This window comes from Lytechinus variegatus, chromosome 3, assembly GCF_018143015.1.
Source record: "Lytechinus variegatus isolate NC3 chromosome 3, Lvar_3.0, whole genome shotgun sequence".
NCBI lineage: Eukaryota > Metazoa > Echinodermata > Echinoidea > Temnopleuroida > Toxopneustidae > Lytechinus > Lytechinus variegatus.
The window spans coordinates 74,467,264-74,481,534 of NC_054742.1; positions in this window are offsets into that span (position 1 = coordinate 74,467,264).

Here is a 14,271-nt window from a genome sequence, read left to right on the forward strand (position 1 = left end):
TCAATCGTAATTCTGAAGGAGTGCAATTATATTTTTCGAGTTGGCCTTTAAAAATGATGTCATTACATGCATGCAAGTTAAATGCACGATAATATTTAATATTTCGACTAGAAAGACTATGTCTGATTTGTCACTTGATTCAAAATCGATCTCCGATTTATTCCTGTCATGTTGTGTTGAAGGTAATTTGCATAAACCTACATTCAAACCTACTTATCTAAACCATACCACAGGGGGTTTCAGATATGTGCACAAGCTACTGCAAATTTTCGCATTGAGAATACATCTATGTCGGTGGGATATTTTAGAACATTCCCCAGTACTTTCCGTAATAGGCCATTCTTAATGACACATTGCATTTAGTCTAACATTGCGATACATATCATTGATCGACCAATAATCGTGCGTGTTTTGTTTCAAACTAGAATAGATTGTGGCCGAGTGGTCTAAGGCGCCTGGCTATACATGGAAAGTCTGGGGTTCGATCCCGGCCGCGGTACCTATGCCAGTGAGCAAGGCATTCAATCTGCAATGCTCTTTTATCCTGCTTTCAAATAAATGGAAATGCTGTATGCATTATTGGTAACTAGGTGTGCGCTTGTTTAAAAAAAAAAAAAACTAGAAACAATCAGGATTTCAGTCAAGCCGGAGTTGTCACCGAGCATTACGAGAAGATCCTACCGGGATTGCTTGAACACCATCTCCTGTCTATCAGCAGTAGATAACACATGTACAGGATGACTAACGTGTTTATGACGGCTTATCATTTACACCTGTTGTCTATGTGCCTGCTTACATCGTTAAAAGTGGTTTATACCTTATTTTGGCCCTCCCTCCCCGGAAACACGTAGAACATGAGCGAAAAAAAATATTCATGATAACATAGACTTATGCGTAACCTAATAACATGAATAATCAGTTTTATGATACATTTGATGAAGTTATTTTTTAAGAGTGTTTGATACTTTTTAAAATATGCGGTCGGCAGAGAGGGTGGTATGTCGATTCAAATACGACACCATCTGCGCCTGCGCAGTCTGAGTAAATGTAAGACTGAGCATTCGCAGATGGAATTCAATTCAAATCTATTCTGCCACCTTTGATTTCTGTTGTGTTTAAGAAACTCTCTCATATATCCGCACTGAATATAAAATGTATATTTTCAGTATCAAGAAAATGGTTTAGAATTCACCTTTCCTGCTGGCAATAATGTGGATTATGCTTTACCTATGACTATCATATAGTATTTGTGACAAAGTGAGTATTAATTTATCAGTAACTTTTGACATATTTGAAAGCAAGATTATGAATTGGGACTGTGATAATAACATAATATTTGCGATAATAAATGTGTATTCTCTTTCGGCCATTTTGCTGCACAATAACTTTAAACTATTTTAGAGAAAAGGGATTCTGATAATTATTACTAATTCAGATGTATGTCGGAGGTTTGTTCTGCTATTTGCAATTCCATGAATTTCAGCAAAACACAACAAACATATTTTATACAATTTAAAAAAGTTCCGTCTCTTTAAAAGTAATTTTCAAGGAATTCTCACATGATAAGCAGTAAATATTTTTTAAGTAACCAAGTCCACAAATTCAGTCGCATTAACATGATGAAGTTCCAACTTTGATTATAATCTTTGACAGCTAATTATTGACAAAATCTTTACTTTTATATTTGAGGATTGATTGTTACTCTAACCCCAGATCCTTGAATCCCGAAATGCAAATAAGATAATCAAAATATTTCAGCGTAATTTTTATGTTTGATCCGCGATTTCAAATACGCCGCAGTGTCGTACACAATGTAGGAAAATCATAATCGCTGCTTGAGGACTTGATTTTTTTTCGAATTTCGGATTATGTGTAGACAAAACAGCAGATGGATTTCCCCGACAGAATATGTGTGTTTGGGTTTTAAAGTGTCAGATCTATGAAACTGCTGGATCCATCTTTCCCGTTTGGTGATCAGCCAGACATTTCCGTTCCTAGACATGAGACTTTACGTCTGGGACTACACAATCAGGCTAAGCTTCCTTCGGGGGTCTTCACTGTCTCAGACACCCTACAGTGAGATCCCAATGAAAGGCCGATGTGTGTATATATTTATAAAGTATATGTACATCATTATATTCAGTATGGTTACATTTTTCATTGATATAATTTTATATCAATGTCCAAAAAAAAATTGCAAAATCATTTAAGGAATTGAGTGAATAGTCTGTATTTTTTTTCAGTTAAACATGGTTTTATTATTCGTACCCAATAAGTAAGTTGCAAGTTGCATCTGACGGTGCATAGTGTAAACGGAAAATGGGTCCCAGGGCAGTGTAAGAAAAACGAGGCAGCAAAAATTCAAGCTATTTTCAACACAGGAAAGCAGAAGATTAACGTCATGTACCAGTCGAATCTTCGAATCTTCACACCATGATTACCCCATCTTCTTTTCGCTCTCTATGTGGGCCTATGCTGGTTTCTCATTTTCCAACCTTATCTTCTTTTCTTATCTCTATGATCTTTCCTTTCTTCAATATTTGTTCCTTTCCTGTCACTCACACCCTTATTAGCCCACGATCCAGATCCTAGGTAAAGATCACCTCAAAAGCCATGGGTGGATGTGGGGAGCGCCAAAATGTTGCTATTCGTAGCTCATCGGGAAGGGGGCGTCAAACTTAGCGGCTTCTCTCCGTCTGCGGTATTGTTCTTTGATGATGACGTCAAGGAAATAAGTCGCATCCCGTCATGCCCCTGGGCATTTGAAGAAGAAGAAAGGTGCCTGAAAACATTCATAGCACTCTTGATAAAATAAATCGGTACGCTTGAACATGAAATATTATCATGTTCCAATATTGAAATGAAAATATCGTGGACTGAAAATTCAGATTTACTTTCGATCTCCTTAATCAGCCGAGAAAGGCCGCGAGGGGACGGAAGTAATCGATTTTCATGCAACATGGTATTTTGTCATGATTGTTTCGAAATGATATGGCCGCACAGTGGTCCTGATCCTATTAAGGATTAACATATCAAGATACAGTGAGTGATAAAGAATAGGCCTAAATCAGCTATTCAAAATAAGATCAGAGAGAGGTTATTACCACGATCACAATCGGCAAAATTGTTCCATGGAAACCCAATTCCAGTCTAAGAAGGGGGCTCCATACTGGTAAAACTGCTCCTGCACTTCTCACCTTCTCTTTCTGAAGTCTCCTACCGAGACAGATATTGCCGGAGTATGAATTGCAACCGATTGCATATAGAACTGGGTTCAAATATTTTATTGTGATTTCGAATTGAAATCCCACTTACTTCCAAGATGTCACGGTATCGTTATCGGTTTTATAGAATCAAACAAAATTACTTATTCAGACTAACAGATTCAAAGGTAACAACTGTTTGAAAATGCCTCTTAAAAGATGGCGTCATATCGTCAACATTCTGAATCGCAAACATCTAACCTAGCAATGAAATACGAATGCAACGAGCCGCTTGAACATGAGGGGAAAAGCAGTAAAAAAATTTCCAATCAATTCGTGTTTGGGGCAATCGTTGATGTTTTTAATCATGTTTTTCTAATATTAATTACTCTGACCCCAATTTTGAACGACAATCACTTGGTCCTGTTTTCTCTAATCGGCACTTAGTTGGGTTTCTACAATGCGAGCTAATTACGAGCTAACACCTGTGGATAGTTTGATACCTATTTGCTCAAAAACATAAATAAGATCTAAATAAAAATATAAGTATAGACCTATTTTAGAATCTAAATTAGTTTTCCAAATTTCAAATATTTTATCACCAGTTCGTCATAAGATTCGTCCTTGATGATTGAACAGAGATGGATTCACCCGAGTGACGTATCACCACTATTAGGACAGCTATAGACAGACATTATAAGAGTGTTGGTCTTGATAAAGAAGGTGAATATAGGACCAAAAATATACATATTTGATTTTATTCATATAATGCAATAGAAATATAACAATACAGATACTTTTTCATCATTAGTGATCACCGTTAAGGTCTTCAAAAATTAGAGAGATTTTGATCATGCACGTCTATTTGCATTTACTGTCACACATGCCATTCTAGTCTATAAAATAATATTTCCCCCGTGATTTGGGTTATGTCAACACTTCATGTTTTGACGATATTCCTAATTTCTTCCATGGGATTCATTTTCGTAGTAAAACATAAAGGGGGTCGCCCATTGAGTTAAAACTACTCGGGGCTAACGCGTAAGTAAATAAGCCCGAATCAAGGGAAGGCAAAGATATCCTATGAAAACATTTTCGACGAATCCGTGACGATATTTAGCCCTGAAGATGAAACTAGAAATGTAAAATCGTTTGAATATTTCCTCGTCCCCCAGGTGGTTATCATATAGGTTAGTTTTGATCTGGATATTGTCGTGTGTCTGTCGGTTGTGCCAGGCGAACCGATGCATCCTTATCCCGGGGCTGATGTCACTTGTGACGTGTGTATTCTACAGGTACCTAGAAAACTTGCCATTTGAATACTGTGGCGACCACTGAAAGGAATTCGTTAGAGAATCAGTTTTATATTATTGTTGTTTACGTAAGAGTAGGAAATCCCCCTTTTCCCATTTATATGCCATTCTGAAACACATGCATGACATGGGTGGTGCTGGTTTGGGGGGAATAAATGCCAGGCAAAAAGGGAGGTTTCACTCCAAAAAGAAGGTGATTTTGTTCAGAAACAAAAAAATTACAATCCCCACCAAAAGGCTCCGAAATGGAGGTGATTTATGTCACATTTCTACATTTTATGAAACCAACCTGATTTCCAGGGGGGTGCTACCTATGGTGTATAACATAAGCAGCACCCCCAAAATAATTTTTGGGGGTGTTTCAATACCTCCAGCACCCCTGCTTCCCAGGGCCATGATCAATGTGAATTCAAAGTATGCAATCATTAAGGTAATTTTCGTTTTTGAAGGTCTTATAATAAAACGTTGTTTTCAAACCATTATATTCCGTAACAGACCGAAGGCAAGTTAACGGAAGATATGAAACTCATCGATAATTATGTATTCATAGTTTATCAGGAACTATATAGGCCGAAGTGCGATGAAATCTCGACTAAATTGGCGACACGAGATAGACCTGTATTGTGCAATGTATGCACAATGACCTGAGACCAGCCCAACATCTTCGTATCATGTTGATCGACCCGTTTATCTTAAGCAGACAACGATAATCAAACTTTCATTGTCAGGAAAATGATTCACGGAATATCCCATGGTGATCGTTACAATGAACATCAGCTGCTTCAAAGATTGACACACCGGTAACCAAGTCAACCTGCTTTCTTTGAATTATTATTCCGATAACACATTCGAATTTTTTACATTTCCATGACTTTCCTTTCCTGAGATGAGGCATGGCAAAATAATATCAATAAATGGAATTTGGTTTATGTTTTGACATTATGAAAACAAATATATATATAATTTGAATTGACAGTTTGATGGCTTTGTCAAGTAAATTGTAAAGGAAGTGAATTGAATACGTTATATGAGTAACTTATGTTTGTTTTAAAGCAATGGGTCACCGACCTATCACACGAGATATTCGTTGCTAAAAACGATCTCTATATATAATTTAACCATTTTCCAAGTTGTCTTACCAAATTTTGCACTATTCGTCCACCTCATGTTTACTTAAAGAGTCTATTTTGATCCCAGAATAAACATCAGCTCAGCAGGTCAAAAATAAGCAAAAGACAAGGTTTAGCCGACAATTTTCAGATTTGCAAGATCCGCGTTGTGGATATGTGGTTCGAGATATGACTTGTATCGGAAACATCATATACGTCATTGTATATCAAGATATACATGATAATATAATCATGATAATGAGATAAATGAATATAAATTCACACGATGAATAAGCGATTTTCTTGGTTGTAAGTGTTGCGTTCAATATCAAAGATGGAACTCTATAATCCCTTCGCGTAAAAGAAAAGAATGTTATGAAGTTATCTAGTGATATTTTATCATTCTTAGTGATATTTTATCATTTTGGAAGGGCAAATCAATATGACATAATTAACTCACACTTTAAAGGTGTTCAATAGATCGTATTCAACTATGAAAGCATACTCACATTATGTGGTAATCATATGTTATACATAAAGAAAGATAGTACCTAAGTTGAGGGGGCTTTGTGTGTATGGTGTATGTTAAGTTGTGACGCAGAGATACAATGTGCAGTTTTTAGTGAAGATGTCACTTCAGAATAAGCAGATAAGGGGTATATACCAACCATGATCTTATAGTAACCATGATCCTATACCATGATCGATTCCTAACTTAGTATACATTGAATGGGTGTATTTTTGGTGTCGATGATATACAGCATAGGAAATAGGGATCAAATGGGGGCACACATATTGTTATGATATGCGATGAATATGGATAGGGAAGTATGAAACAAGATATGACAGGGGTTTTCTTTACGATAATAGCTTCTAACTCCAGATGAGGCGAAAAGGCGATGACACATGTTGGAAGAAGAATGAGCGAGCTAAGAATAACCCAGTGAATCCCTTTAAATTCATAGGGTTTACTCCGAAAAGATGGCAATAGTAAAGAGACTTGGTGCAAAGCAGCATCTATAGCGTTATCATTTTCAACCTAAACAATTTGTATGACAAATAATAATAATAATGATGATAATAATAATAATAATAATGATAACAAAATCTATAGCGCAGTTATATGTGCATGATATAGAAAAAAGTTTTATTCAATCATGTCAGACAATCAATAGCCGTATTTGTTTGTTTGCTTTTAAATCAAATGAAAATTTGAAATGACAAGGGTGACGCATAAAAGATCGAATTAAATCATGCCCAGAAAATTCTCGTAAATTGATTTATAATCTCACTTAAATCTCACTTATTTTACCGTATGGTGAGCTTCCCCCAGAATTCTATTGAATTATAATCTCTGTACAAAAATTTAATGCCATGTTTCAAGAGACTTTATTTCATCACTTACATGGTTCTTTAGCTTTTGGTCAACACTGGAAATGGAAATCTCCATGGCCATAGTGGAAATATATACACTTTCTGCATAATATGTTCAAAACAATTTCTGGCAATTTCACATAACATGCCTATGTTGTGTCAGAATTGATGGGATAGAAACGTTAATGGTGATTTCCCCTTTGGTTCTTAGTATGTCCCATGTCGGAAGTTCATGCTCTCACTCTGTTCCGTTTTGATAGGATGAGAAAGAGTTCTTGAGGGAATCCCAAACATGCCAAAGCCCAGGTTTAGTCATGATTTTCTTGCAAAGGGTTTTCGACTATGTGCGTTTTTCAACTGTCCATTGCTCCTGGGCATAATGGGATTAATAGCAAAAGTGCGTCGAAGTTCCACCATCCAAAGTTCATTAAAAGAACATACTTTTTTCATGTTTGTTAAGCTATTAAAAAATGCCAACTGCTGAGATCGAGTGGAACTTCTAAGTTTGCTTCATTTAAAAAATATTACTCTTTATTCCCAATGGATGAAATGAAAGGACGAAATACAGCCCTGGAGAGAAAGAAAACTGTCACCATGAATTTCCGTCCCGTGACTCGCCTGGGAAGCGAAGTTGATGCATGGTTCAGATCTATCCACTCCTAGATTCTCACCTACCCTGTTTTCTTCTTTCTTTCTACTTCATTCTTTTTTTCTTCCATGGGCCATGAGATATGGCACGTACATGAATGAGACCCAGCAGTAGAGGTACAAAACATCTCACAATGTTACCTCTTTTTTCAACAAAACTCCTAAAACAAATAATCGTCTTGGTTATACAGAACACCTGAATGTTTGCACGCGAAATGTTGATACAAACTTGAAATAGGTCCCATCCGGACCACACTCACTTTATATATTTTCATGCTGCTTCTTTTATTTCGTTTTTTTATGTTTGTCTTTATGAAAGCTGCAATCAGGTTAACGTCGTAAAGATTTGCAGCGATGGGAACTGATTTATGTTTCACACTGGATAAGATCCTTCTTGGATGTTTGTCTTTGATAACTTCGGTTCACTAGATCATTAGGCTTATTGATTTCAACGATCTCCTTAACCAATATATCTCAAAAAAGTCTTTCTCTCTCTCCTTTTCTCTCTCTAACTTTTCCCTCTCTCTCCCTCACACATTGATATCCACACGAGCACCCACACTCACACTCTTTCACATCGTCATCTTTTGTCACCATCTACACACCGACGAAACCGACTCCAGACCGATCCGGAATATTACTTAATTTCGAATGGCAAACCATTGATCGGTTTGTAGTCGGTTTTGTAGGTATGACTGTAGCATTATTCTGTATTCCTACATGGGGCCAATTGCAGGTTACTTTCTCCTCTTTGTAACCTTTGCCTTCTTATCCCCTTTTCACTCTTCAAGTTCACAAGTTGTACCATCAAACTTTCATCCGTATGCCGTGAACTCTGTTGCTGTTGCTAATGCCTCTACTTTTCCAGGATATCCCGTGCAAGCAGCTCGCTTCTCCCGGGGAAATACTTTTGCTCTAAACAGGGATTTTCCCCATAACTACGGTACATGACGCAGCTTTGTTTGAAGTTAGGAAACTGGCTGTGACAATAATTGATGGTAGTGTCGAAGAAACAAAAGGAAAGTACTTCAATCCCCTATGTGAATCACACTGAACTATCATATACTTCCTTAGCCTGGGGCCATCTCAAAGGTATCCCATTTACAAAATGAATGTTTTAAAGACTTTCACATGTGGTGTAAAAGATATTTGACAGCTCAGCAAATAATCATATTGAATTCGTTTAAAATTTAGAACTTAAGATATTCTCATCTTCATTTCCAAAATCACTCAAACTTCCACCAAATGAATTATATTTTTGGTCGCATTAATTTGGTAACTTTTTTTCATCAAGGTTTAATCATCTGTACAGAGAACATGAGTTTTCTATTGCCTTTTTTTAATAAAGAATGCTATTATATACAATATATTTTCAATGGGGGTGATGAGCTTCGGCACAGACTTGATTTCATCAAAAAGAAATCTGTTCAACTTTTCATGATTTCTGATATCCTATCAAACGAAGGTTGCCTCACCAGCTCATTTAGTGCAAAGCACTTGTTGCTCAATCAATTTAATCGCATTTTTTGTAATGTTTGAAAGCCCCACCAAGATAAATTTAAGTTCGAGAGTTTTGAAATCTGTACAGGTATGGCTGCGTGAGAGTCACATTGACCCTTTAACTCAGGGTCAATTAAGGTGACTCCCCAGGTTACTGTTCTATCTTCTAAAACACCTGCAACAACCGCATCGTAATCACGATGACACATTTTGGTTTATACGTTGAAACTGGGTGTATTCTTTGTTCTAGGTGAAAAACAAGGTTGATGAGTGCCAAATGGGAAGTCATTTGTTAAATTATGGAATTAGAACTTAGATCCATGGTTGCAACACTGGATAAAGGGTTTGGTAAACAGTAATTTACATTATACAAGGCAGGTAAATGCTTAACACAAACATTGAATTGCAGTGGTCGTTTGGTGTAAAGTCAAACATTAGACCAAATAACAAATATTTAATGTGCAATTTATCCAGTTTCGATGCATAGACTATCTAATTCACACATTAATGTGTTGTCTATTCAGGTGTTACAAAGAGATGAGGTTCAATTTCAAATGACAAATGACCCGGTCAATATTTCATTATACCTCACCGTTCTTCTACCTCCTACTTTTCATTTATACATGTACTAGGTAGGAAGTGATATCCATGCCCGGCATGGTGATCTCTTTATAAAACACTCAAGATAATGTCTATGTGGGTGTTCCAGCAACCCTCTATATCAAATCGCCGACAACAATATTTATTCATATTTGCCGGGAGCCTTAACCCCAGTTTCAGGTATAGGTACAATATAAGGTAACCTAAAACACGCACTGGGCATACCTCCGGACCATTATATTGACATCTATCTCTTTTAACGAGGTGAAATAATCAAAATATTTGTACCTACAATGCCCTGATAGACACATCGCTCTGTTAGGTAATGAATCCTCGTGTTTACACCTCGTCCCTTTCACACTTTACCGAAAATGTCATGTCTGCTCTGAAGCATCCCTACTCGTCTGCTCGTATGTTTTGACGAAAACTATTATACCATTACAAGGATATGCGTAATGGTACGTGGTATTTGGTAGCATTCCTCCAAAAGACTCCATTAAGTTGTTTGAACTGGAGGTGTTATATACATATTGATTATATTGTAAACACGTCAAACAATTCACACATTTATACTGGCATCCTATCATTAGCGGAAACTAAGCATGATTGTAAATGGGGTTTTTTAAGAACACACTAGTTTTACATCTTCTGAAGACAAGAATATTAAGGACAAGATTCCCTTAGACGATGCTGTCTGTTTTAGATCATTACAGCGGTTCTGATGATTTACCTTCCCCTCCCTCCTGAAGATGCATACCAAAAAGTTGAGCCGGAGTAAAAATCTTTGCTGATTAGTTTGATAGTAAGAGTAAGATCGCCGTATTTCTTTCATGCGTACAAATTATGTCAGTGTCTGACACTGCAGCCAGCAACGGAACCCGGCAACCTCAGAAAAGCGGCCTACTGTATATCATTTCGCAGTTGTAGGTGCATGCTTTTCAATAGAATAGTGCTGTCTACACACCGTTTAGCTTACTTAATGACACACCACGGTCACACCAACGAAACTGCCTCCAGAACCGACCGATTTCAAATGATATATTTTTGATCGGTTTGAAATCCGTTTCGTTGGTCATGTTGGTGTGACTTTACCATCACTGGATTAATTAGTGTATGTGAAATGCTCGGTATGTTAAGCGGCAATCATTGATTAATGTTGTGAAATGTTTTGACGCATGACCTTCGCAACACACCTTTACGAGACGCTTGTGTATTTACACATGTGATAACGAGGTCTACCATCTTAAGTTTCTTTGCTTATATCGTTAAAGGTAATGCATCCTTATTTGTTATACCTTACCCGATATGCACTTGAACAACATGCATGATGTCTCCTACCAGGATAGTTAAACTAATGATCAGTGCATGATCTTGTGATGGTCAGTTGTGAAAGTATTGTACTAAGCACAAGTACAGTGGATGTGTCGAAAACTGTGTATTTGTTTAAACCATTAAAATACTAATCAATCGACACAATACTTGACTTGATGTAGAACCACTTGACAACCAAATAAGTATATTAATATTGTTCCATCATTACTCCTATAGGGCCCATTCATTGGATAAACCATGGAGCTATTAACAGCTCCATAAAGTTACTACTGTGTACTAATTGAACTATTATATCCCACCGTCTTACCTGGTCTGGTATCATGTTTCACATCGACTTTTAATGATTAAAGATAACAGATATGAATCGGCAGTATGGTTCCAAAATGTCTTTTATCAGTATTTCGGTGAGATAGCATCGTGATTAAAGTTGTTAACATCACGAGATCCCCGGAATAGAAGAAGTTTGTGCATAAACTTGTTAAGTTTGATCTTTTCATAAATAATAGTAATGATGTTGTTAATATTACTATCATTATTATCATTTTTATATCATGTTATCTATTCGACAAGGAAAATTATTAAGAACAATACATTTCAGCACAAACAATACAAGATAAGAAATGTCAAACAAGGTTAACTAGATTCCTGTGGCATAAACCCTCCTGTCCCAAAGATTGGCATTCCAAAGAAAAGCAAAAAAAAAGGGGGGGGGGTCCTATGGTCAAGTGGTTAGAGCATTGGATTCAAGATCGTGAGGTTGTGAATTAGAATCCCCGCTCTGCCAATATATCCCCTTTAACTCTGTGCACGCTGAATCAATTTTGGGGGATAATAACGACTATCGTTTCCATGTTATTTTCTTTGAATAAAGATTTCCATTTTGAACCACTGACACTAATTATTATAAAGATGTTGTCCAAGATTTTTTTACATTTATTAGCTTCTCTAATGTGAAGTTAGGGGAGAAAAGTAATTATTACGATTGTTGAATTTAATTGTACGAATGTGCTTAATTGCACCATTAGTGTGCAAAGGGTTAACGAAAAAGACCCAAGAGTTATCTTCAAGGTGAACTAATATGACTTATTAAAGTAGACGCAACATGTTTCCTTATCTCGAGTGATTGGGCGAAAACTGTGCTGCTGAACTCCTTACTTCAGAGAATCATGGGCACAGCAAGGCGTGTGGCTTGCGCCTGTAATCCAACTATGTTTTGAATTGACGCAGAGGTTCGAGGTTCAAGCCCTATTTGTGTCTTATGGATGGTGACGTTAAAGTAACTCGTCTGTAATAAAAGTCACTTAGACACAGAATTAGGCATAACCATGAACCTTAAAAACGACTTTGGAATGGGTCAGTGAGACAGCGTTGATACGGGGTGTCAAAGGATATTCTTGGTATTTGTTTATTTACTTTTTTCAGTAGGATTTTTATCTAGCTGTATGTAACTTTAACAATCCGTTTGTCAAGTTTACAGATACGCAGTGGCTTGGACCACAGTATATTTGGCAACGTCATCTTTGCTCTAAATTAATGGGCGGTCAAACCACGAATCCTCCATGGACAACACCGCTACCAAGTGTCAAATATTGCCAAATGTAAAAGCACTTATTTCCTTGATAGCTTTAAGGATGTCTGAGTCAATCCAAGATAATTCAGAGTCAAATATTACTTGCCATTGACCATTCTGCTGACCACACGCATGGGCTGTGAAGGGGAAGCTACTTTCATTACTTCAAAGTCTGACAGGAAGGCATTGAAATGAAATCAGTGTAAGTGGAACTTCTTCGGAAGTTCAATCACTTCCACAAAATATCTGCCAAGCCGTTCCCACGTCCACTCAGTACCCAGGGTCTCAGCATTAGCGTTGTGCCAACATATATTTTGCTTTAATACAACTTCTTGAGAAAACGATACATCCTCATTACAACATATTAAAATCTTTTGTCACTGGCAGTGTGACTGCCCCTGATTCTATCAACATGGTGCAAGGAAAGGGTCATTACATGTCTAATGAGAGGTTATTACCAATGGTAACTACTAATGACAGCTTAGTGGGCTTTCAGTCATTTCACCTGCATGCAAATATTAGGAAACACCGATTTAAATTGTAATCAAATAGGAAATCACATAAACGTAAACGAAATTAGAGGCTCGATGGAGTGCGTCTTTGATAACAACAAAGTAAAATGCATTCTTGCATGGGACTTGTCATATTTTTTTTTCTTCTGCTCTAATGTATACTTGGTAAATATACACACGAATTTTTAATTAAAAGAAGTATCATATTATGGGTAAATATTGGATCTCGATATATGTACGTCTTGAACGACGGAAATTTTTAAAATATATAGGGGACAAATTCTCATGAATACTTGCAGGGTTTGCATTATGCTACATTATGATTATAGATAATTTGATCTTACGATACCAGTTAGATCTTAGGATACCAATATGCTGAATTTATTAATTGCATGCGAAGATTATTTATCTGATTTGCATTCTCGTCAACATTTGATTTGTATCTAAAAACATTAGTTCAATGAAATTGAAATCGGTAACTTTTTGGCGGGGGGGGGGGGGTGGGACAGATTATCGAAGGCATAAAAGTTTCAGTTACACATAAACTTGATAAACAGCATATCAAGTGGAAACATACAGCAAGAGGAATCATTACAATCGGACAAAGGTAATTAATGTGACGTTTGTTGACGACCTTTGTGGTCAATTCGCACCCCATGCAGCTGACCGTGAAGAAATGATCATCCCTCCCGAATACCGCACGGGAATAAGGTGATTAACCTCAGTCAGTACGTCAGAATAATGTCGGTTTTTAAGTGATGTCTGATCATCAGAACGATAAACTATCAACAAATATCAAATAAATGTAATCCATTAACAGTCATCAAACAAGGTGTGGCATTTTTTTCATTCGATGATTATGATTACATTCATATGGGAAACGGGGAATCCTTGGAATGGCCGACTCTTGTGTTTTTTTCACAGTTACATGTTAAGATGTACGTTGCTTTATTATGATGATGTTCACTGCTTGCTGGTTTTTACTTTTCTATTTGTTCTTTTGAGTGTGCATTATTTTGTCCTCTAAGCAGATTGTACTACCGAATATACCATTGTCAATTAATAGTCAGTTAATTAAAATAGGGGTGTGATTTATCTTTCACAGAATTT